The sequence below is a fragment of the Periophthalmus magnuspinnatus genome, chromosome 12 (assembly GCF_009829125.3).
Source record: "Periophthalmus magnuspinnatus isolate fPerMag1 chromosome 12, fPerMag1.2.pri, whole genome shotgun sequence".
Classification (NCBI taxonomy): Eukaryota; Metazoa; Chordata; class Actinopteri; order Gobiiformes; family Gobiidae; genus Periophthalmus; species Periophthalmus magnuspinnatus.
In genome coordinates, this window is record NC_047137.1 from 9645533 (window position 1) to 9670692 (window position 25160).

Genomic DNA, 25160 nt, shown 5'->3' on the forward strand with positions numbered 1-25160 from the left:
TTCCACACATGCCTCTCCTTTTATCAGACGCAATCAGACGACAACGCGGCAACCTCCAGGACTACAACCTCCTCTATACTACATTAAGACGCACAACTGTCACCTCTACATTATTACATACACACACACACACATGCACGCAGGCACGCATACGCAGACAAACTGTTAAACGCGCACATACATATCGAGGAGACACAAACACGCACGTACGGTTAAACACGCATACACACACTGAGGAAACACAAATGCACACATACTGAGGAGACACAAATTGACACATACTGAGGAGACACAAACACGCACACACAAACATATCGAGGAGGCACAAATGCAGACACACTGTTAAACGCATACACACATACTGAGGAGACACAAACAGGACCCACACTGATACACGTGCATACACTGACGAGACACAAATGCAGTCACACTGTTAAACACACACACATGTATTGAGGAGACACAAACGCACACACACTGTCACACACACACACATACTGAGGATACACAACACACACACACACTGTTACAAACACTGTTACGCACACTATTACACACGCATACTGAGGTGACACAACGCATGCACACTGTAACACACACTGTTAAACACACTCACACTGTTACATACATACACTGAGGAGACACAAATACACACACGCACACACACACTGTTGCACAAACATGCACACTGTTACAATCACTGTTACACACACACACACTGAGGAGACACAAGTGCACACATACTGACGAGACACAAACGCACACACACACACACACACACACACTGAGGAGACACGAATGCACATTATTACACACACACACACAGTCATCCTGAGAGGACCCACAACGTTACACACACTGCACCTTGAGGAGACACCCTGAGACTTTCACCCACACAATATTACACACACACACACACACACACTCACTGTCACCTTGAAGACACATACATAGTTACACTAAAAACACAAACACACACAGAATGACACCCAATGACACCCGACTGTCCTGTCCCACTAAGTCCCTGAGAAAGCTGTCACCTTGAGACCAGGCTCTGCACCACACATGTCAAAGTGGGCACTTTTCTTTATTTACTTTGGCACAGATCCAAGTCTCAGTCTGTTGGTATAAGGCAGTGGTTCTTAACCTTGTTGGAGGTACTGAACCCCACCAGTTTCATATGCACATTCACCGAACCCTTCTTTATTGAAAAATATATTTTTTTTTTTTTTCAAATTCAAGACACATGTATAAGTTTTACTGGTGCACAAAATAAACCATGTATTAACATCACTGTGTTCAAAGAATAAAACCAGTACAATGCATAAACTCACAACAAATTACATACATACCTTTTAACAAAGACATGACCTTTTTTAATACTACCACACTGAAATTATTTTTATTTTGTATTGTATTATGTATTCCAATAATGAACTTACTGTATTCATGCTTTTTATTATTTTTAACATTTTAACACACACCCATCATCTAATTTCCATTAGGCTACAATAATGAATATTTACTGCAAATCAGTGTGACTTCTGTTGCCTTTGAGAGACCAGGTCAGAAATGCATGGCTTCACCTTGGCCACTCTCATGTCATTTTCACTGCAAAGTCTGTTCCTTTTCTTCATTTTTATGCCATTCGAAGTGACAGTATTCAATGACCAATACACACTGAGAGGAATCTGTATCTGCACACCCAGCTGCTCTATTACTGCAGATTGGCATTAGCTAATGCTAATGATTACACATAATACACATTTGACCCACACTTAAGTCAATAGCAGAATAAACCACGCTTACCGATCAGGAACAGCATCCAGTCCATCAGCACATCAGGTCCTCTGCTCCTCAGTCCATCATGAGATCTTTACTCGGTTCCACGAACCGCTCCAGGTCCGAGATGCCTCTAGTTTAACTTGTACAAACATCCACAGTGTCCTCGGTCGCGTACTTCCTTTGTTTTGTCCGTTTCGTCATGTTTAAAACGCAAAACTGCCGCAAAACAGTGCGTAAAACGCAATTACGCACGCGTAATTTTACGCGCAGATCTTTGCCCGAGGGCGGGCCATCGGAACATTAAGGGGTTAAACACTTAGAATCTTCAGCGAGTTTTCACTCCACATCGGTCACATCGGCTAAAACACTGATAGCGGCCATGAGGACGCCTGTCAATGACGTGGATAAGCTGCGCAAATACGTCTGTGAATCACATAATTGTCTGGAGCAGCTCGTCCCCGGTCACACTCACTGACTCACACTGAAAAATAGCGCAGAATGAATTGTTGTGTGTTTATTTTATTTTCAACTCCGGTTCGATTTTTCTGTGCGCGGATACCGTGTCAGCAGTGCGCAATTGAGCACGCGCGCAGTTTAGAGGGAGCAGTGTTAGATAGGCACAGCAAAGGGTGCATTTGTCGAATTAGGACACGGCTAGCGTCTGGAGACGCTCGCAGTCCGCGAATCATATGAGTCGAGTGCGTGTCTTGACCTCCGCCAAACCCCTGGGACTGACTCACCGAACCCCTAGGGTTCGATCGAACCCAGGTTAAGAACCACTGGTTTAAGGTGTGGGTGTGAGATTCATTCACATTTGTTTGTATATATTTGATGTGTTATTGTGTTGTTTTTCAAATTGAGGGTCAACATTGGAGAAAGTCACAGCACATGTTGTGTGTGCGCATTAAAATGAATGAAATAGACATTGACACAAGGGGACACATTGACACTTGGACACAGTAGGTCACATGTTACAATATTATAGCGAAGAGGAAAAAATAAAAGGTTAACAAAAATCAAATTTTGTATAATTAAAGCTGTAAAAATAGCACAGATTTGTATATATAGAAGTTTCGTAATATGGTAAATATAAATATATCTAGGCTGTATTTATATAGATGGTGGGATAAAAAGAAACATTGCAAAGCTGGTAAAAAGCAAAGTGATGCACCAAACCAAGCTTTTCGAGAGGCGACTCCAGTAAGAATGCATGTTTTTCGTTTTGTTTTTAGTAATACAAGACAGATATGTTTAATGCCATATTGAGTAACATTTTAGGAAAAGTAATTAGCTGAAACCCCATTTCATTTTGCTTTTTTTATGCACAACAAATATAGCAAAAGAAAAATCAGTTCTGGTCAGATTTTGGATGGACACTGCCTTATATCTGTCTGAAGGGAGGAGCTAACTACACTGAAATCAACATACCTATTTGCTTACAGTTTGTTTGTTAGCTAGGTCTATTTAACAAAGTGTGAACCGTGCCTGAGTCATGTTTGGCATAATCTTTCAGGCCTCTAATGAGTGATTTCACACCTTTTAGCATAATGGCTATCACTATTGTTTTCCCTGTTTTGATTTAGGTCTCAAGATGGAGTTATAAATAGGAGATAAATTATGTGTAAGACCCCATTTGTGTTTAAGTGTGTGTGTTTTTGTGATATGGATCTAACAGTCGCACCAAATATAATTATTGCAGTATTTCACAGGTTTGTTTTTTTATTCTTAAATTGTGAATCCGACTATGGGATGTGTCATTGTGCCTTATATTCTTCAGCCATTCTCTCCCAGCCGTCAGCATCTGTCCACAGTTGTGACTAAAAACACATAGCATAGGTTGTTTTAGCTGTCAAACGTTCTGGCTATATGACGCGATGCAAGTCACGCAGGCACCACACCAGTATGGGCTGTATTGGGATTTAAAAATAGTAGCTAAGACGCGTACATTATAAGACAGGTCTATGGTGATCCTGTCATCAACCTGACAGAAAGAGAGGAAAGAGAGACAGAGAGAGACCCTAACCGTAGTCAACTGAGATATTAGTGATTCGGGGGTACAGGGGGTCGATGGAGAGCAAGTGGCAAACCCCCTTGAAGAAAATGCAGGGTATTATTATTAGAACGAGACAGAACATTTGTAAACACATCAGTGAATACACATGTTTTCGTTTCAGTTTTTTTCTTCTTCTACAAAAGCCAGAGCGATACGGGGGTATAATTTAGTCTCGAGTTTGACAAAGCTGTGTTGCATGCAGTGAAATATGCCTTTGCCGTGGTCTGAATGCAGCATGCAAAATGTAAAATTTAAAAAACATAATTCATCAGACAATATTCGCAGCTGCACTTATCACTAGTAATTCGTAGTGTGCATTGATGCTTGCTTGTTGAATAGCATACTAAAGGTGAAAATGTGAAAAAAAAAAACAAGGACAGTTCATTTTAAACGGTTTGCAGTGGTCCAAAGTCCAAAATCTAACAACTAGCATGCTAACAAGTACTTCCTGCTTTATAATAATAATGCCACAGACATATTTTGACGTCAAGAGCTGCTTATAAAATATACCTGTTCCGGGGCAAAGCAGATTTTGCTCAAATACATGTGGGGGAAAAAATGGCTACAGGATCTTTAAAGTGGCTTTCTGAAACCTTTTATGCATCAAATAACCTAATTAGACAAAACACAAAGTACATCACAAAATAAAATACAGACTTATACCACATACCGGTCACACATACAACAGAACAGGCTCTAGTCCTCAGTGTTGGCCGGTCTGTGTGTTTACCAGCCATTCTCTCAGGTGTTTGGTGAAGGCCCTGTATGTGCTTTGTTGTTTAATGTCCTCTGGTATTGAGCTCCAGTCTCTGGCTCCTCTCACAGACCAGGCAGACCGACTAAAGGTGCTATTTCTCAGAGGGATCACAGTCACCTCTCACAAGCCTCTGGTGACATGGCCAGTGTTGTTTTTTTTTGGCCGGTGCATTGTTTTGTATATTAAATTTGTAAATTTTAAGAATATCTGTCTTTTTTTAAATCCCTGACTTTGATGGGCTGTTTATAAGTCTTTCCAATGGCCTTAAGATTTGATTTGCCTAAGACCAGCTCGTTAGACAATAATTAAAATGACTAAAAGTCATGGCATTCAGAAAGATTTTTGCTGCCTCAGTAGACACATATCATTTCTAATTAATCTAAAGTTCACTAGATTCAGTTTGATTCTTTTACAACACTTATGAATAATGAGCCTTAAAGGGGAGGTGAGAATCTATTAGCAAAGGTGTTTATACTGATTAACAATCTCTAGCTTTTCCCCTGTAACATATATTTCAGAATGATGAGAAGCTCTATTTGTTTTACTCAAAACATGCCCACAGTTTTAGAGACACTTAGGTGCAAGCGTCTCTCCTGTAGCCAAGATGAAACATTGATTGGGTGGGTTTAGCTGCAGAAATGTCTTTGGAACGACCATGGACAAATAAAACAGTGTCGCCTGCATACATTATGCACTAAATGTCAGAGCAGACGAGGCAGATCATTAATGTAGAGACTAAATAAAACTGGACCTACAATTGATCCCTGAGGGACACCTGTGGTCACCTTAAGAGACTCTGATCTGCAGTTATTAATTGAGACGGATTGAGTACACTCACTTAAAGTGGATTTGATCCAGTTCAGAGTAGCTGTGGAGAAACTGAAATACGAGAGCTGTGAACAAAGAACAGCATGATTTACTGTATCAAACACTTTCCTTAGGTCCAAAAATGCTGCCCCTACATCACCACCCATACCCAGAGAAATTATGTTCTCCATAAACAGACAAGTGCCCATCTCAGTTGAATGTTTGTCTCTAAAACATGCATGGAAACTGCATGGAGTGGACAATCAGCTCAGATACCTCTGCTCTGACCAGTGCTTTAGTTGTAGTGTTATTGAGCAAGACACTTCACCCACCTTGTTTATGTAGATGTCAGTGTGAGAGTGAGTGATTGGTGGTGCTCGGAGGCTCGCATTGACGACATCGCTTTTGTCAATTTACCCCAGGACAGCTGTAGCTACATAAGTATTTGTGTAATAAGTGACTAATTCAATGAGTATGTGTAAAGGCACTATCTAATTCTGAGGCATTATTTAATATAACAAGCACAAAGCTGACACATTGTCTTCCCTCATTTCTCATCAAAATCTTTTTATATTGTACTTGAATGTAACTGTTAAAATGCACGCATGTCCCCCATTGGCTTTAATTAGCCCAATACAGAGAGGTCATGCACATGTATGAATAATGCAATGCACAGGGCTCGCAGTTTAAATGAAAGGCTTCAGAATTCCCCTGGAAATCTCTTCACGGTGAGTGCGTTCAATAAAATCAGCATTAAACTTTAGCTTCGAGGTGAAAAGCAAATTAGTATTACAAAAATGTTATGGAAAAATGTCAATTAGGCAAGACGTGTGAAAAGCTTGTTCGCGTAGGTACAGCTGTGTGTGCTGCAAAGAGATGACTGGTAGATAAGAGATCGGTCCAAATCCATCCATTTTCCTCCGCTTGTCCGGGGCCGGGTCACGGGGGCAGCAGTCTGAGCAGGGACTTCCAGACTTTCCTCACCCCAGACACATCCTCCAGCTCCTCCGGTGGGACCCCAAGGCATTCCCAGTGGATAAAAGTGGAGGGGGTGTGTGATGTTACCCATGGCGTTCCGCTCTAGCCAAATGAAGCAAATCGAGGCTAGCAGTCATAGCGGCTAATTTGGAGCCAAGTTACATGTATGGAATTCCAAACGCGCAACCAAAGAGCCAGTCAAGAGCGAGGTTGTTGAAGGTACTATCCTCATAAGAAGGCACGATAACCTTTTGCTAACGCTAGAGGGAGTGACGTCGGGGAAAGAAGACACCTGATTGGTCTGTTATTATTGTTCATATCCTGATTCATCAAGAAAATAGCAGAATAAACACCTCAGGATAAAGTAGAGCGGGTTAAAACGAAAATGTCAACACCAAAATGACAAATCCTACAAGGTGTCCCAGGTGTCCAAATCACCTCTGTGCTCACTTTTTTTCTATGGTCCAAACCCAAGCTAAATAAACTGCTTGCTTTTTAGCGTTCTTTTCAGAAACTTAAAAAAAACAAAAACAAAACAGAATACAATGATTTGCAAATCCTTTTCAACCTTCTGGGCCTAAGCTCAATTGAGATGAGAAAATTAGTGAATATTTGCAAAAAAACGTTTAAAAAAAAGTCTATCAGTTTGAACATTATGTCTTTGTAGTTTATTCAGTTCAGTATAGGTTGAAAAGGATTTGCAAATGATTGTATTGTGTATTTTTTTAAGTTTTACACAGCGTCTCTACTTCATTTGAATTGGGGTTGTAGTTTATTTGTAGTACAATCTCTTACGCCCGTGGATTATTATGTTACATTTTGAACATTTTGTAATATTGATCTAAAATAACTTAAGAAACAAGTCAGCTGATTTTGCCCGCCTCTTTACAGTGGGGCGCAGTCATCATAACAAAGTGTTGCTCTGCCTCCTATGCTTAGCTGCGAATAGTATTGGAAGTATTTTTCAACCAAATTTTAAGTTAGGGAAAATAACTATGATCTACCGTGTAATTTCGAGCCACAAAACGTAGGTGTGTTGGCACTGGTTGCATCGCAAGAATGTTAAAATTTGCACTGGTATTGCCTGGGCCTTGTTGTAATGCAAAAGCTGCACCAAAATCCTTTAGGTCATTCTTTCCCCATTGTTGAATTCATTATGTTTGTGTGGAGCAGCCAGATTCGAAAAACCCACAGACCCATCAACAGACCAGAGCCCAGAGGCGAACGTCACGCCAGCCTTCTGCCATAGTAATAATGTTTTCTTTTTATTTTCATGTCCAACCTTTGCATTCCCATCTGCGGCGCTACCAACACTCGCACTTATTCACGTGCAGGATTCTAATTGTAACGTGTTTGTGCGATTAGATTTGTTTATTTCAGTGACGCTTGTGAAATGAAAGGCGCTCATTGGTCTCCTATAATTTACTATCAAAATCTAATTTCTCTCACCTCATGCGTGTCCCTGATTGGCTCATCCACCTGTCAGTCATATCCATCTGAACTCATAGAGATTCACCGGTGACCAGACTAATGATGACACAAATACATCTGCTACTGTTACTACCAGTACTATCACTGCACGAATACAGTACCTCTATTTGACTATATGATTACTGCAACTGCAACTGGGGCTGTAACTATAATACTGCACTGCTACTACACTACTAGCACCTATATTACCACAACTGCTGCAACTGTTGCTATCAAAAAACAAAATTATTAAATAGGAAAAAAAAATAATAATAAAATAAATAAATGAATACATATTATTATTATTATTATTAGTAGTAGTAGTAGTAGTAGTAGTAGTAGTAGTAGTAGTAGTAGTAGTAGTAGTAGTAGTAGTAGTAGTAGTAGTAGTAGTAGTAGTAGTAGTAGTAGTAGTAGTAGTAGTAGTAGTAGTAGTAGTAGTAGTAGTAGTAGTAGTAGTAGTAGTACCAGTAATAATAATGATAATAATAATAGTACCAATAAAAAATAATAATAAAAAATAATGATAATAATATTAATAAAAGTACCAATAAAAACACAAAAAGAATCTATTAATAATAATAATAATAATAATAATATGTATTCATTTATTTATTTTATTTTTTTCTATTTAATCATTTTGTTTTTTGATAGCAACAGTTGCAGCCGTTGTGGTAATATAGGTGCTAGTAGTGTAGTAGCAGTGCAGTATTATAGTCACAGCCCCAGTTGCAGTAATCATATAATCAAATAGAGGTACTGTATTCGTGCAGTGATAGTACTGGTAGTAACAGTAGCAGATAACATATAGCAATAATAATAATAATAATAATACCAAGCACAAGCATTGCTAAAAACTGAAAGTAGTAGCTCTTTTTTGATGACTAAATAGTTTTAAACGTGATCAGAACTCGCTTCACATTGGTAGATTTTAAATCCACAGGCCTGAGGCGGAGTGACAGATGTGGTGGCCATATTGCACCAACAAACTCCTCTACCAACCTCAACTGAACACGCCAGCATGTTAGCCCAACCGTGAAACAAACACTAGCGAGTGGGTGAAGTGTCTTGCCTAAGGACACAGCAGCAGTAACGGCACTAACAGACTTAAATAAAAGTGTAGCTGGTGTTATTCGTAGGTTTCAGGCACATGACTTTTTCACGGTTTTAAGGAGTTTTTGCAGAGTTTTACCTTTCAAAAAAGTGAATAAATAAAGTAAATTCATCATTCTGAAACTGAAAAAAAAATAGACCAGCATTGCAAATCTATTCTTCATTTTCTGCCGCATTAGGGTGACAGGGGCACAGTGGGTTGTGTATTCACCAACAACGAGAAGGTTTGCAGACCAGACCTCACCTTAACATACACTATCATTGAACTTCAGGGCAAGACACATGATCAATAAAGGGATAAGCCAAAATTAATGCACTACTACAGTTAAAACTACTATTGCTACCACTACTACTACTGATACTACAACTACAGCTGCTATTTTTACTGCTGCTGCTGCTGCTGCTACTACAACTACAAACATACCTCACCACTTTTCCCATCACGTTATATTTTAGTGAAAGATGAGAGTATCAGTATAATATCAATCAACAAATCAATCAAAACTAAAGCTACGACTCCTACTGCTGCTACTACTACTACTGCTACTACTACTACTACTACTACTGATACTATAATTGCAGCTCCTACCTTTACTGCTACTACGACTGCTAATGCTGCTACTACGGCTACTATAATTACCGTCATGACTTAAGATCTCTCCATTCTAACACGCCTGACCACTTTTCCCATTACGTTACATGTTATCAGTTTTGTGTGCATGTGTGTGTGCGCGTCTGTGTATATATGTGCGTATGTGTATATACGTGTGTGTATATGTGTGTGTGTATGTGTGTGTGTATACACGCATGAGAGCTGTGGATTAGTCTACTGTGCAAAGGCATGTCCAAAAATCGCTCAGCTTCCTGCCCCTCTCCTCTTCTTCTTCCCTCACCCCTTCCTCCCCTCTCTTCATTTCTTGTCTCTCCTCCTCCTTTCTCCCTCTCTTCTCCTTCCTTCTTCACCTCCTTTTTCCTCCTTTCTTCCCTCTCTCCTCTCTCTTATCCCTCTGTCTCCTCCCCAGTCTTCTTTCCCTCTCTCGCTGCTTCTCTCCTACTCCCTCTCCTTCTTTCCCCCTCTCTCTCCTCCTCCTCTTCTTTCTCCCTCTCTCCTCTCTTGCCTCCCTTTCCTTCTCTCTCCTAATCCTCCTTTCTCCTTCTCTTATTTCTCCCTCTCCTCCTTCCTTCTTCACCTTTTTCTCCTCTTCCCTTCCCTCCCTCCCTCTCCTCCTTCCTTCTTCGTGTCCTTTCTCCTCTTCCCTTCTCTCTCTCCTTTCCTCCCTCTCTCTCTCCTCCTCCTCTTCTTTCTCCCTCTCTCCTCTCTTGCCTCCCTTTCCTTCTCTCTCCTAATCCTCCTTTTTCCTTCTCCTCCTTATTTCTCCCTCTCCTCCTTCCTTCTTCACCTTTTTCTCCTCTTCCCTTCCCTCCGTCTCTCTCCTCCTTCCTGTCACTCTCCCAGCTTCTCTCCTACTCCCTCTCCCCTCTCTTGCGCCCCTTTCCTTCTCTCTCCTAATCCTCCTTTCTCCTTCTCCTCCTCTTATTTCTCCCTCTCCTCCTTCCTTCTTCACCTCCTTTCTCCTCTTCCCTTCCCTCCCTCTCTCTCCTCCTTCCTCCTACTCTCTCTGCTTCTCTTCTACTCCCTCTCCCGTCTCTTGCCTCCCTCTCCTTCTCTCTTCTCTCCCCTCTCTCTCCTCCTCTTCCTCCCTCTTCCTCTCTTCCTTCTCCGCTCTCCTCCCTCTCCTCCCCCATGACAAATTCCTCGATTTCCTCACTACACATTCCTGATGCATTATTGGTCATGGATGTTATATGCTTCCACACTTTGAGTCGCTCACAATCTGGAATGGATTGAATTACTTGTGTGTTTGTGCATGTCCCGAGAAAGAAAAGGAAAGTGCGGAAGTTTTATCTGAGTACTAGGAGTTTGTTAGATTTGAATTTGAAAGCTGTGTTTGACTTTGAGTAAGAAGATATAGCCTCGGAATAGTAATAATTTGTAAAAGATGAAGATACTACAGAGAATATTTTCAGGTACAAACCTAAAACGGGACAAAATAAATCTGAGTTGGCATAGCTTAAAAACCCAGTACGTAATTTTAATAAAAGCATGCTTCATTTTGGTTGTTTTTATGTCATAGAAACAACTTAGAAAACCATGTGTCCTTACCGTGAGCGGGCTTGCATGTCCACAAACCTGACTCTCCTGCTTGTTTCCATGGAAATGTTGTTCCTTTGGCTACAATCTCCCATAGTGTGGCATAAAATGTCTATGGAATCTCTATAAAGAATGTTTTTTTTTTACTTTTTATTTACATGAAATCATGAAGCTGGAATGCCATGTTCAGAAAGTTACATAGTGTTGCTTTAATTTAAGGAAATGAACACAAAATGTACTTCTGTCTTACCCTGGTACAGATATAGTGTAAAAGCAGCTCTTAAGGTCAAAATAAGTCTGCTGTGTGCTATCTGCCTCTAATTATTTTATTTTATTTTATTATTATTATTATTATTATTATTATTATTATTATTATTATTATTATTATTATTATTATTATTATTATTATTATTATTATTATTATTATTTTTATTTATTTTTATTTTATTTTTTTATTTAATTACATTTATTTATTTTTTCCCATGGTGCTGTTTGCATGCTAGTTGTTATTAGCTTTACCGTCATGACAAAACTCGGCTCTGGCCTCAGAAAGTTTAGAAAAAGTGCTTATAAACTTACTGGATTATAGTGGGTGATGCCAAATTTATAGGTTACAGGTCTGATCTGTGCAGAGGTGAGCCCACATACAGTATTAGGGTATTTTTGAGCAATAAATATATTTGTAATTAAACAACAGAAACTATAGGACCATTAAGATTCAGACTAAACTATAACGCCAATAATATCCTGTGTTCTCGTGTCTAAACTGTTTGCCCTACTGGCTTTAAAGTTCTTCAAAGTCACTTCCGTAACCCATTTACCCAATGGAGTCGTGAAACCGGAGGGAGAAGGCTGCGTCGCGAGGAGGATCTGAGTGTTTGCCGTGGCGACGGGGGGAAGCGACATGGCTGAAGGCGGACGTATTGTCGGGGAACGTTTAAGAGGTTTTGCTCCAGTGTGAAATCCATATCCAAGCCCCTTGGACATGCTTAACCCAATCACTTATGTGTGGAAGTGTACGTGTGGTTGTGTGGCGTGATGCGGTGGGATCATATAATATATCATAAGTTAAACTGCATATGGAATTTTAGATTGCTCATTTTATTAAAGTTGATTAGTAGTAGTTAGCATAATTATATTTAAGATTTTACTTAAAAACCTTGTCTAGTGTTGTATAGTTTTTTGGTGAAGTTTATCATTTTACTTCCTGGTCAGACATGGGCAGCAGATATTGCAGTTCCAGTTGTCCTCGGAGGTCAGATTTTCCGAGTTCCGACTGAGTTCCCGCAATCTTGGAATTCCTATTTGGAAACTTAGGCAGCATTTCAGAGCCCTGAGCTGGTTCTGAGTTAGAAAATCCAACATGGCTGCTCCCTGTGTATTGATAAAGTTTGATATCCATTAAATACTGACTGTTCTTGTGTTATTTTGGATGACAAAAAAGGGAATGTGACATCAACCATAGCGTTCGGCTCCAGTCAAATGTATGAATTATTATTATTAATGTTCATATCTTGAGTTATGGACACAATAGTGAAATAAAAATACCAGGATCATGTAGAGTGGGTCAATACGAAAATTTTCAGACCAAAATGACGAGTCTGACAGCAGCAGTTACAGAGCGAGGGGCCACGGTTTTCTAATGTAAAGTGAATTGGAGCCAGATCACTTCCTATTTGGAACACGGCGGCTAACAGGTTAGCTATGTCCATTTATATACAGTTATCCCTCACTATAACGCGGTTCACCTTTCGCGGCGTCGCTGTTGTATGAACGTGCATTGTGTTCTGCGTCCTGATTGGCTAAGGGACTGTAGCCCGCTGTCAATCAATCTCCTCCCACAAAGTCGATGAAACGTTCTGCACCGACAAAGGCGCCTACGAAGGTTTGAACTTTAAGAATGTTTAAACAAGAGAGAAATGGGAGAAAATGTTAACACCTGTCTGAGAAAAGTGTATACAGTGTGTGGTGAGGGGTTTTACAGCCTTTAAACATATATAATAATTGTAGAAAATAAAGCTGGCTACTTCGCGGATTTCGCCTATTGCGGGTTATTTAATATATTTTTGTATAATACCAGCTCTTTAATCAATTTACTTTTTACAAGACTGTTTAGTGATGCCCCAATTTTAACGACAAATCGGGTAAAATGCCATCCTGTGTTGGGGTTAAATAGGGAAAAAGCTTTAAAATGGCTGTAATGGCACCTGAAATTAAAGCAATGAGTTAAAAAGTCCATTTGTATCCATTTGAATACCACAACTACAGTGTGAACTTTCCCATAATCCCATGTACGGTTTCGCATGACTCATATGTGTTTCAGTTAAATATATGGTTTAGAATGAGTGGTATTTCCATCCGAGTCTGCGTTATAACTCAAGCCTGCTCACGAGTGCATAAATCTGCTCAGTGGTAGCTCCCAAAGACAGAAAATACAGAAAAAAACCCTCCATATGGAACTTATCATAATGGCCATATTTCTCCATTACCAGAGGCGATTTGCTTTAATTGCCTACTTAGACGTAATATGGCCTGAAACGTGGATGTTTTCTGCATAAGAATTCAAATGAAATATGAGAGGGTCTATTAACGGCCACAATTATGACAGAATAATCAGAAAATGGACTTGTCACAGCACAGAAGAGGCTTTGAGGGGGAAGTAACGCAGTGTGGGCTGGGTGGTTTTACTGCGAGCTCGAGCTAGTCACGGGTTTGTGAATATATTCTGGATGTGTTGGAGGCAAAATGGATGAAAAATTATACATGCCATTTATAGATTAACAAACAGGATTATCCCCCAAACGTATAATAAAACATAAGCTATGACATATAAACACTAGAAGGCGCTGTACCTGATATTTACTATCTTAAAAAAGTGAAAAACAGAATTATTAAGTTATTTTTAAATGGTTTACAGTGGTCCAAACTCATTCCTCGTTTAACGTATCAATTCCGAGCATCCTAATTATTCACCTTGATGAGTTTGCAAGTGTATTTCACAACTGTGTGGAGTTTTGTCATCGCGGTACAGTACAGTACACTGCGTGCTTATATCGATGTCAAGAGCTGCCTATGCTTTGTTAGTATGTTATATAATGTGTCATAGAAGTGACTCATTCAACCGTACAGAGCTCAAATCTTATCGCGCTATAAAACCTGTGCAAAAAGGCCGCCATTAGTGTAAAGGAAATGTGCACACGATGAATACAGAGCCCCAAAAATGACTTTATTAAACCAAAAATACAATTCTGTCAACTGTTTTAGAGTATTTCCTGGGCGACTGAGGGATTATACATATACGTGGATATAGTAGTTACAGTAACAAGCCTACTATATGTATGTAGGGTCTTTTTTTTATTTATTTTTTTACATATATTTGTATGAATGAGTCTATTTGTTTCGTAACACAAACATGAACATTTGTAGTCATAGGTTGGCCACTTGCTTATTTCCATGGAGTTACGTTTGCTTTGCCTACATTTTTGCACCTTCTGGCTTATCTGTCTTCAATGGAAACAAGCAGGTGACATCACTGGGCGACTTACAGGTCAGATCTGTGGAGAGGTGACCCCACTCACAGTAAGAACGTATGTAAAACACCTATAACTAGCTAGAAATGTCCTGCAAATGTCCTTACAGATTTGTTTAATGGCATACCGTGGAACATTCTTGGTAATACAACAGCATCTCCACGCCGACAAACAGGTGGCAGTCCCTCTACTGAAAATGTTACACAATGCACCTTTAAAGCTACTACACAAAATGATGCCAAAATGACAGAATCCATGCAAGTTGGGTGAAATGTCTTACCCATAAACCCAACAAAAAAGTACCCAGTGACCGGTGCTGTACGAAATGGCTCTCAAGGTAATAACAGCACATTTATTATTTCAAATGCCGCTCATGTTCTCAGAAAGTTCACAAATTTTACATCAGCACCTCATCGCGACCTAATGAAGATTCAATTAAAACCCCCACAACTTTCTTTGATTACATTTTCATCCTTACATTCCATCTCGACTTGAAGCCGTTCAACGTTTCTTGAGGGAGCCATTTCTAAGTAGCGCGCTGACCTCTGCGTGCACCTCATCTCATTTGACCACGGGCGATCATTTTCGCCCCAAATCTAATCTTTAATATCACTTTACATCTATAGGAACTCCTGCTTAGCCAGAGTCCATTGATGTCTTTTTAGTACTAGCTTTATAGCAATGCCAAATGTCTTAAAGTGACGCTTACAGACGCAGTTAGCTTGTAGCAGCGTGACTTAAAGACTTCAAATGACTTATAATAGCCACATTATAAATATTCCAGCGATTAGTCTGTTCCTGTTGCCCAAAAAGTGTATTGATGTAAAGATTATGGGGTATGTTAATTTGCATTGCTATGGAAGAAAACAGTGAGAAACAAGCTTCTCAGAGGAGGTAATTAAAAAAGACAGATCAACAGAATTATAATACGGAACCCTGGGAGCGACTGGTTAAAACATTTTCAAAAACTATAAAACAAAAGCTAAATGAACATTACTGTTAAGCACATTTGTGGTTGTGTCATTGTTTGGGTTATAATTTAAAATTCACCTAAGGCTATGGTGTCAGTAATGGAATGTCGAAATGGGCTACACAGCAGTTAAAACAGGGGAGTGCAACGTTAGCACTGTAGGCAGGGTTGCCGTATTTTCAGAAAGAAACAAGCATCTCATCTAAAATGAAATGCGTCTGCAAATGAGCTATGATATAAACAATGCATTAGCAGGAAAAATGTATTAAAGAAACAAAAAACAACCTAAAAATAGAAAAAATATATAATAAAAATGCATAAATAATAATAATGATAATGATAATAATAAAAAAAAAAAAAACATATATATTTAATTTGGTTGTGTTTATTAATATGAGCGATAAAATCTTGTATAATTGAATAAATGCAAGTTAAATTACATAAATATGGAAATATGGAAAAACATGCATCAAAATGGTCGCCTATCTAAATCTGACCTGTAACATCACCTGCTTGTCTCCATGGGGATATCTACATGTAAAATTATATATAGTGTAGATGTTACTGTGTTAGTCCAAGTTACAGGTCAGATCTGTGCCGAGGCAACACCTGCTCACAGTGAGAACGCATATTTTCATGGTTAATTTAAGGTATGAGAAAACTCATATTATTGCACGTACTTGGACTAGTTTAGCTAATTGTCCTTTAATAATGGAGTGTGCAGTCTGTAATGAGTCAAGTTAAATGAATGTTTCAAGGACGCTGCGTACCTGAATGGGATTTCAAAAAGAGCAATTTTCTCCAAAAGACACTCACCTGGGTTTAAGAAGGATTAGCCCAGACGGATATGTGCCGGTGCTAATGAACAAATGGAGCTCACAAGTGTTTAATTATATACATTTAACAGGTTGCACTGATTGCTTAATAATGTTTTTGACCCTGAAATATTCTCTGATACATTTGATTAAAAGAAAAACAGACATAGTAGCGTCTACCGAGTTACAGATTCAACAATATCTAGTCTATCTGGGAAGTAATAGATGATCTTACTGATACTTTGCGGCTAACTAGAGGCACTGCTCTGTCGGAAGCTCTGTTAATCAAGTTAGTGTTTAATTTGTGCTTTGTTTTAAAACAGTTTGTGCAGAATGAACTGACTTAGCTGGAACTACAAGAGGTGAGCTGAAAGCTAGAAATAGGGCTGCAAGATTCATCGCAATTGAAACGAGATTGCAATTTGAATGGGCGCAATCAGTAAATCTCAAAGACTCTAGTTTGTGAAGGACCAAATAACCAAATGCTTAAAAAGTGCTAACCTTTTAGTTTAGATGTGCAAAGTTCTGAAATGAGATTCTTCTATTCAGTTGGCAGTTCATATGTCGGTGTTTTTGTCAAGTTTTCTGGTCTTAGAATTTATCCAGAATCCTGTTACTATACTTATTTATTTGTTTTTTTATTTTTTCTCGCAAATCTAATCACAATTGCAATACTTGTCCAGAAATGTGTTAGATATTTTCCCCAAATCGTTCAACCCTAGCCAAAAACAAGGCAGCAACTCACTCCCTTTGTTGTAGCATGAAACCTTTACAAATTAGATACATTGCCTTGAAAATTTCACAACAAATTTTACTATACAAATCAATATACAGATTACACAACATATTGCCGTGGCGCTGCGTGTTCATTTACACTGGGGTCCACTTTGCACTGCTCCTGACAGCTAGCCCCAAGTTGCTAGGTAATTACTACATCGACATATTGTTCAGTATAAGAAAGCTGGAACAATATGTTTGGGGCACAAATTTTCTTTGCAAAAGTGGTGAGATTTTTGTTATTTTAGTTGTAATATGATCAGATTTGAGCTGTAGAGGGTAGAATAAGTGATGTCAGTGGCTAATTACTGCTTCATCCTGTTATTTGTTGCAGCTTTTAATGACACTGTCTATTTAAAAATGGTTTACTGAGATCTTCTTGCGTTATTGTTATTGTGTCATTGTTATCGTCGTGCTTCAAAATGTGTTATCGTGACAGGTAGACAAGTTACAATTTCTGCAGGAAAGTCATAGTTGTGTTGAATATCTGAATGTTGTATATGTCCTTTCATTGTATTCTGACAAAAAAAAGGATAAACTTGTATTCTTGGGTTTGAGGCAATACGCTGAGTTGGAGATTACAACTTTAGCATTGGATAGATTTTCAAGCTAACAGCAGTGGAGAGGGATGATTTTGTCCCACATAGAGCCATTTACTCTTTTTCTGATGCGTCCGATGCCTTTAAACATATACGCCTGTTTCTATGATAATCGTCCACTTTTATTTTCCCTCTGTTTCATAGCTGCCATTTTATTTGAAAATGTTGGCGATTTACAGACTTTGAAATAGACGTTTTGAAGTACAGCTTGGGGTTGTAATTTTTTTATCAGTTAAACTTTGTATGCATTTTTTTGTTTGTTTTTTTGTTTATTGGTTTATTTCATTTTAACTTTTTTTGACCAGCCACAGTATTTTCAAACATGAAGTTTCTAAAATTAAAAGTTAATATTTTGATGCTTGAATTTCTTTGAGTTTTTGTGTATTCCATTCAATTTAAAGGTGCACTGTGTAACCTTTCTGGTGGAGGGTCCGCCACCTGCTTGTTTCCATGGAGATGTTACTGTTTTGTCTGGAATATCCCTGTATGGCTTTATCTGTATCCACCTTGCATTTGCTCAATAACATTAGTTTTTATTGACCTAAAAACTTGGACTCTTACTGTGAGTGGGCTCGCCTCTCCACAGATCTGACATGCAACTTGGCCTTGTGGTGTTACCTGCTGTCTCTGTGGGGATGAATAAGAGTGCAATACTGTGGAACATTCCAGGCATGAAGAGAAGCAGATGAGTAGCAGAAGGAAAAGTTACACAGTGCACCTATAATTTCTTGCAGTGCACATTATTTTTTTATTTTATTTTTATTTTTTGTACTATTGTAAGATTGTACCAAGGATTCAAATCAGAGCAATATTTATTATTTCATTTATTTATTTATTTTGATTATTTTTTCCACCATGACATATTTACCGCATTTACCCTTGAATTAAAGGGCCTGTACCTTCAAAAAATATTCCAGCGATTAGTCTGTTCCTATTGCCTAAAAAGTGTATTGATGTAAAGATTATGGGGCATGTTAATTTGTATTTCTATGGAAGAAAACGGTGAGAAACAAGCTTCTCAGTGGAGGTAATTAAAAAAAAGACAGATCAACAGAATTATAATACGGAACCCTGGGAGCGACTGGTTAAAACATTTTCAAAAACTATAAAACAAAAGCCAAATGAACATTACTGTTAAACACATTTGTGGTTGTTTGGGTTATAATTTCGATTCTGCACCACATTTTTTCCCATGTATTTAAACAAAATGTGTCTTGCCCCAGTACAGATATATTGTTTAAGCAATTCTTGAGGGCTTGCATTTAAGGAAGTGCACGTTAGCTTTGCCAGTTGTTGTTAGCTTTACTGTCATGGCAAATCTTGTCTCTGAAATCTGTGAAAAGCATTTATAAACTCATTGTGGTGAATAATTAGGATTCCCGGAATGCATTGAGTAAGTGAGGAATAACTTTGGACCACTGCAGACCAATTAAAATGAACAAGTTTTATAATTTTGCATTCCATCATTTTTCTTACTTCCTGCGCATGGTTGAATTCTGCTCTTAGTTCATCTTAAGAGCCTACATTAAAAGTGTAACTGATTTTCACTGTCTTAAAAATGTGAAAAATAGAACTAATTCATTTAAACAGTTTGCAGTGGTCCAAAGTTATTCCTCACTTACCTTGTGCATTCAGACCATCCTAATTATTCATTGCGATGAGTTTGTAAGAGACCAGAGCGGAGTTTTGCCGTCACGATAAACAGCTAGCATTCTAACAGTTTACTTCCTGACTCTTAGATGATAAAAAATGCTTTATAATTAGATGCAGACAGTACACAACCAACTTATTTTGTCCTCAAGAGCTGCTTATACAATATATCTGCAGTGACGCAAGACAAAATTTTCTCAAAGACATGGGGAAAAAACTCCGAAAACCAAACAAGGTTAAATTTCGACTACTTGATTACATTTATAGCATCATTTTGTGCATCGTTAGGGTGACAGCCCGCGGCTCGAATAACACAGACGAACAGCTAATGACTTTGTATTGAAAATTACCTCCATAATACATGTGTACTATGTGTGAATCTACAATGACAAGGACAGAATGTATGTTTGGTCATTAGGCTTCGTAATGTGTACAGCCTTCTTGGAAATCAGTTTGGCACGCTTCAGTGGTTAGCTGATTCATATTTGGTTTGGTTCTCTGTTGCTCTCTGTTAACACAATGAGATGTGAGTGTATTTTTTGGCTAGTTCAGCTAGTTTATGGTGTTATTTATTATAACAGTGGTGATAAATAGGTCTCATTTTGTTACACAGTGAAGTCTCTGTGTATAACCAGTTATTTTGGCAGTGTGTGTTTTTTTTTTTACATGTGCTGTGTATGTTTCTATGCTGAGCTAGGGGGGTGACAATGTAAAGCGCTTTGAGAGCCTTGACGGTGGAAAAGTGTTATATAAACATGTGACCTTATACTATAATTGCATGTATTTGGTAGAAAACATATAAGGACTGTCTTAGTAAAAACTTGGAGTGCAATATTCCAAAGAAGGCAGTGATATTCCTTCATTTTAGCTGCAAATGGCCACTGCCAGTTTGTAATCTTCATATTAACTGATAATATTATCCAAATGTTTCAGCCATGTTCTAATCTTTTAACTAATCTTTAATCTAATCTTTTTTTTTTTAAGTGATAATGTAGATGTGGGCGATATTATGAGAAAAAAGCTAATTGTGATCTCATCCCATAGACTGTATATATAAATGGACATAGGATAGCATAGGCACACTTCTGGCTCCATCGACTCTGGCTCCAATTCAATTTCTATTGAAAAACTTGCCTCTCTTTCCAGCTGCTGCTTTAACGGCTGCTGTCAGGCTTGTCATTTTGGTCTCAAAATGTTCATATTAACCCGCTCTACATGGTCCAGTTGTTTTTATTTCACTATTGTGTCGGTAAATCAAGAAATGAACATTAATAACATACAAATGAGAGCCCTTTTTTCCCTGAAGTCACCCATTAGCATTAGCAACAGGCCCCTTTTTAGGTTCATTTGACTGGAGCCGAACACTATGAGTGATGTCTACTTCTTTATACAGATTATGTACCATCCCTGTGACGATCTGCCATTTTGGTAAAATCGCAATACCGTGATTCCCCCTTTTTTTTTTTTCCACTTTCCACCACCGACTCCTCCCATTGGTCAGCCTCAATCATGCTCTGAATGAGTGACAGCTGGATTTAACCAATCACAGTGCAGATAGCTTAAATTACCTCTTAAAGACTATACAAGACACTAAGGAAACATTAATTGAAACCGAAATCACGATATGGCTCTCAGAAAATCATGAGATACATTTTGTGGCATATCACCCACTCCTATGATGATGTTTCCTCATTAAAAGTACAAGCTAGCTTTGCCTATGTCTCAAAATGGTTGGCCCACTGTGTGAAAACATGCAAAATTCTTCAAAACATAAACTTGATCTGAAAAATACCGAACAGAAATACATTTGTAGGTACTATAATGCTAATTTAGTCTTATAAGCAGCCTATAGTCAACACATTTCACAACTTGAGCATGATCAAAAGTAAATACCAGCAGCTAGCTAGCATGGTGCAGTCTTTTTATTTTATTTTGACTTGGTCGTCTTTTCAGCATGTTGAAGACTTTCTAACCCTTCCCATTACAACTTTTCTGGCCCACTTCTAAATGTCATCTCTCTTTTTACGCTGACATCCGAAACGGTTCAAACCCAAATGTTAGAGCTAATATCCTCGAATATATAAGTTTCACAGAACATCACTTTGAGTTATCTTAAACTCTTGTGAATTAAGCCGTATTTTCCGCAGTAGACAAGGCAGAGACCGGAATGCTGGGGCCGTCCTTCATTTATCAGTCTTTCTCCATAAACGGATCTCACCAATTAGTGCGGATGGCCACCAAAAGAGCCGCATAGATCAGTGAGCGAGCATTAGATTATAGTAAAGGGGACAGAGACGAGCGAGCAGAGACGGTGTTGGGCTGTAAGAGCGAGACAGAGGGGAAAGAAGGTATTTAAATGAGCACTATGTAACTTTCCTGGTGAGGGGTCCACCACCTGCATGGGGATGGGATATCTTTTAAGAATGGGCGGTATGTCTGCCCCAGTATCGGTATCGGCTGGCATTGGTAACACTTTGACGATCGGTATTGGCCCAGTCTCTGTGTGTCCATGAGTCATTCCCAGGTTGTCCTCAGCGAATCAGATGTGTGTTTTTGATCAGACTCATGAGTCACAGTGGAAAAAGAAGAGTTTTATATGACTGTGTATGTAACAGATCATTTTATGTCACAGATAAATACATTTTGTTATTATTTTTACAAAAGTGAAAAGCGGATTTGTGATCTTCGCTTCAATTTAAGGTACATTTGTGGTCCTTGCAATGGAGATTAAGAACAAAGTATTGGCAAATATCGATTATGGGCAAAAGCAGCAGGCCAAATATTGGATATCGGCCAAAAAAAACAACAAATAAATAAATAAAAATCCTTAAGAGACTGGATTTTTTCATAGTATTGCTTAAAATTACAGGTGTTATCATTACTATACAAATATCTTAAAAACAAAACACACATATCCCCATGAAGAATGCATGCTTTTCGTTTTGTTTTTTTTTTGTTTTTTTGAAGATCTTATTGCTTTGCCAGGGATGTTCCACAGTATGGCATTAAATAAAAATACAATCCTCCAACCTTCAGATTGGGGGACCACTTCCTAACCACTGAGCCACCTCCATAAACGCACAATTTGTTTCCAGATAAGTAACGAGTGCGACCAGGCCAAAACAAATGTATCTATTTTTTCCCCTTTAGCAAAAAAGAAATAAATGTGAGATAGATCTGTTTAATGCTATACTGTGGAACATCCCAGGCAAAGAAATAGCATCTGCACAGACCAGGGGTGTCCAAACTTTTTTCACTGAGAGCCACACACTGAAACATATTTGAAGCCGAGGGCGACAGACCAGTATCGATACAGGGAGTCAAATGGTGGATTTCACACAGATTTTACCTTTAATAAGACCTGGAAGATTATTTTTACGTCTGTCACAAAGCAATGCGATGATTTTCAGGTTACAGAGGTAGAATCTCTTCAATTTGTAGTAAAAAAAATAGGCATGAGGGCCAAAAAAATTTGTCTGAGGGCCGCATTTGGCCCCTGGGCTGTAGTTTGGACAGCCCTGGCATAGACGTTAGCAGGTGCCCTCTGTCATGAAAGATACATAGCACCAATCTAATACATCTTATGAAACACACAAACATTTTTCTATTTTTAAGCATAGCAGATTTTATATTATTCATGCGTAGCAGCCATTGACGTACAGTATATGCCCTTCTTTTACCATAGACAATAGACTATAAGAGTAGGCCAGTGCGTCAGGGCCAGGCAGCAGATGGGCTAATGACCACAGGAAATATTACATCTGGCAGCGGCACATGGCATTAGTGATAGCAGTGCTTAGGGGGCCTGGACCAGAACACTGCTTTGTATGGGAGTGTGCATGTCTCCAGGCCTGTATTTATGGACGGACAAGTGGACAAGGGCATGTTTAAGTGCACTCCAAAGTCATGAAGGGCCCTTGATTAGTACATAATAAGGAAAAGCAGACAGAGGGGAGGTTTGGCCATGTATTGGGGGATATTATGGGAGATGAGATGGTGGGATGGTTTGCGGATGTGTAGGTTGAATTCAATGACAAGTACACTTTGGACCATAGACTAAACTCGAGAACAATAGATGGCTATGTTTCAAAATTGACTTGAAATATTAATATACAAACAGACTGTCTGGTTTGAAAGGGGGATGGTGGGTCGTTCGTTTTTATATTTAGGTTTACATGCAAAATCAGAATCAGAAATACTTTTATTTTACTGAACAGCAGAAGAATAGACCCATCAAAATTAAAGTCTATGGTGGTTAGCCTAGCATTATTATTGGTTTGTGTCATGTTTGAGTTCATAAATTTAGTATTTGTTAGATCATTAGATGAGTCGGGGAAAAAAAACTCAAACAAACTAGCGAATAAACAAAAAAAACTGTGACATCTTTTCTTTTCAACTCTTTTATGCTCCATCCACTTAACGTATCCATGACCCCTCGACCTCTATCCTGCGTTGTGCAATCATAACCTATTTTCCTTCTCATCCTGTATACTGAACATATGTACTATAACACAATCCGCAACTCTACATAGCACAAGCCTTTTAACCTCCTGTCTACCTCTTCTGTACACCATTCACCATTGTCTTGCCTTATCTGCCTGTCGTGTGTACCTCTATGAAATATTCTGCCCCAGCTCAATACTGTGAACACATAATTACAAAGCACCGAAGCGTGACTCCAACATGGGGGGCTGTCCAATATCTGTTTAGAGGTTGGGAATATGGCTGTGCGTGGGTGGTTGGTTAGCAGATTACATCTTCATGGGTTAGACCAGTGAAATAGTGTGTCTTAGAGTACATTTGGAGAGATAAGGGACGGCGTGAGCGAGGGGGGTGAGGTGAAGGAGAGAGGGGGGGTATAGGATAGCTAAATAGATTGATAAACGGAGCGTGTAGGAGCAGGTCGGGGGGGATGGGGTTATTGGGCGTAGACAGGGGAGATGGAAAGAGAAAGTGATGGCTGGTATCCATGTAAGATTTTCCACGGTAGAGGCTGACGGCTCTAGGTGGCGTGTTGGTGTTTGTTAAAGGGCCCATATTACACTACTTTCTGATCTGTTATAAAGTTGTTGTTGTTCAAAAACATACCTGGAGTTGTGTTTTGTTTCATTCACACATGTTTAACACAAAAAATCTGCATAGTTCTTCTCTCAAATCAAAGACACTCTGTTCCACCTTATGATGTCATGTGGTAATACAGGAAGTGCTGCTCCATACACCTTCACTAAATTCATTTGGATAATTTCAGCCCTTGAATTGCCAATCTCTACTGAACAAAAGATAAAAGATAGCTGTTAACTACCACTTCATGACATCACAAAGTGGAACAGAGCATTTTGAGCTTCGGAGATGTTGACAGACTAATAATAAAGGATTTCTGTGAATGAAACAAAACACAACGCCAGGTATGTTTATGATGTGGTAACAACATTCAAACATGGCTTAAAGCTAACAAGAGTCCATATGGCGTAATATAGGACCTTTAATAAGCAGATAATACAAGCAGATAAATTTAAAAAATCTATTATTATTTTTTATTATTTTTTATTTTCTTTTTTTTATTGTATTATTTTTCTATTTTTGATTTTTTTTTCTATTTCTGTTTTTATGCTTGATGTTTAATTCATTATTAATTATGTATTTATTTTTTTATGTTAGATGATTTTTTTATATAATTATTTTTTTATGTTTTATTATTTTTTCA

General features: G+C 38.6%; 1 protein-coding gene across 2 annotated transcripts in view; it reads left to right on the plus strand.

Moving 5' to 3' along the window:
- The window catches only part of cntfr (ciliary neurotrophic factor receptor), a 482053-nt gene that overhangs the window by 89737 nt on the left and 367156 nt on the right, over positions 1 to 25160 (plus strand). The window lies entirely within an intron of this gene.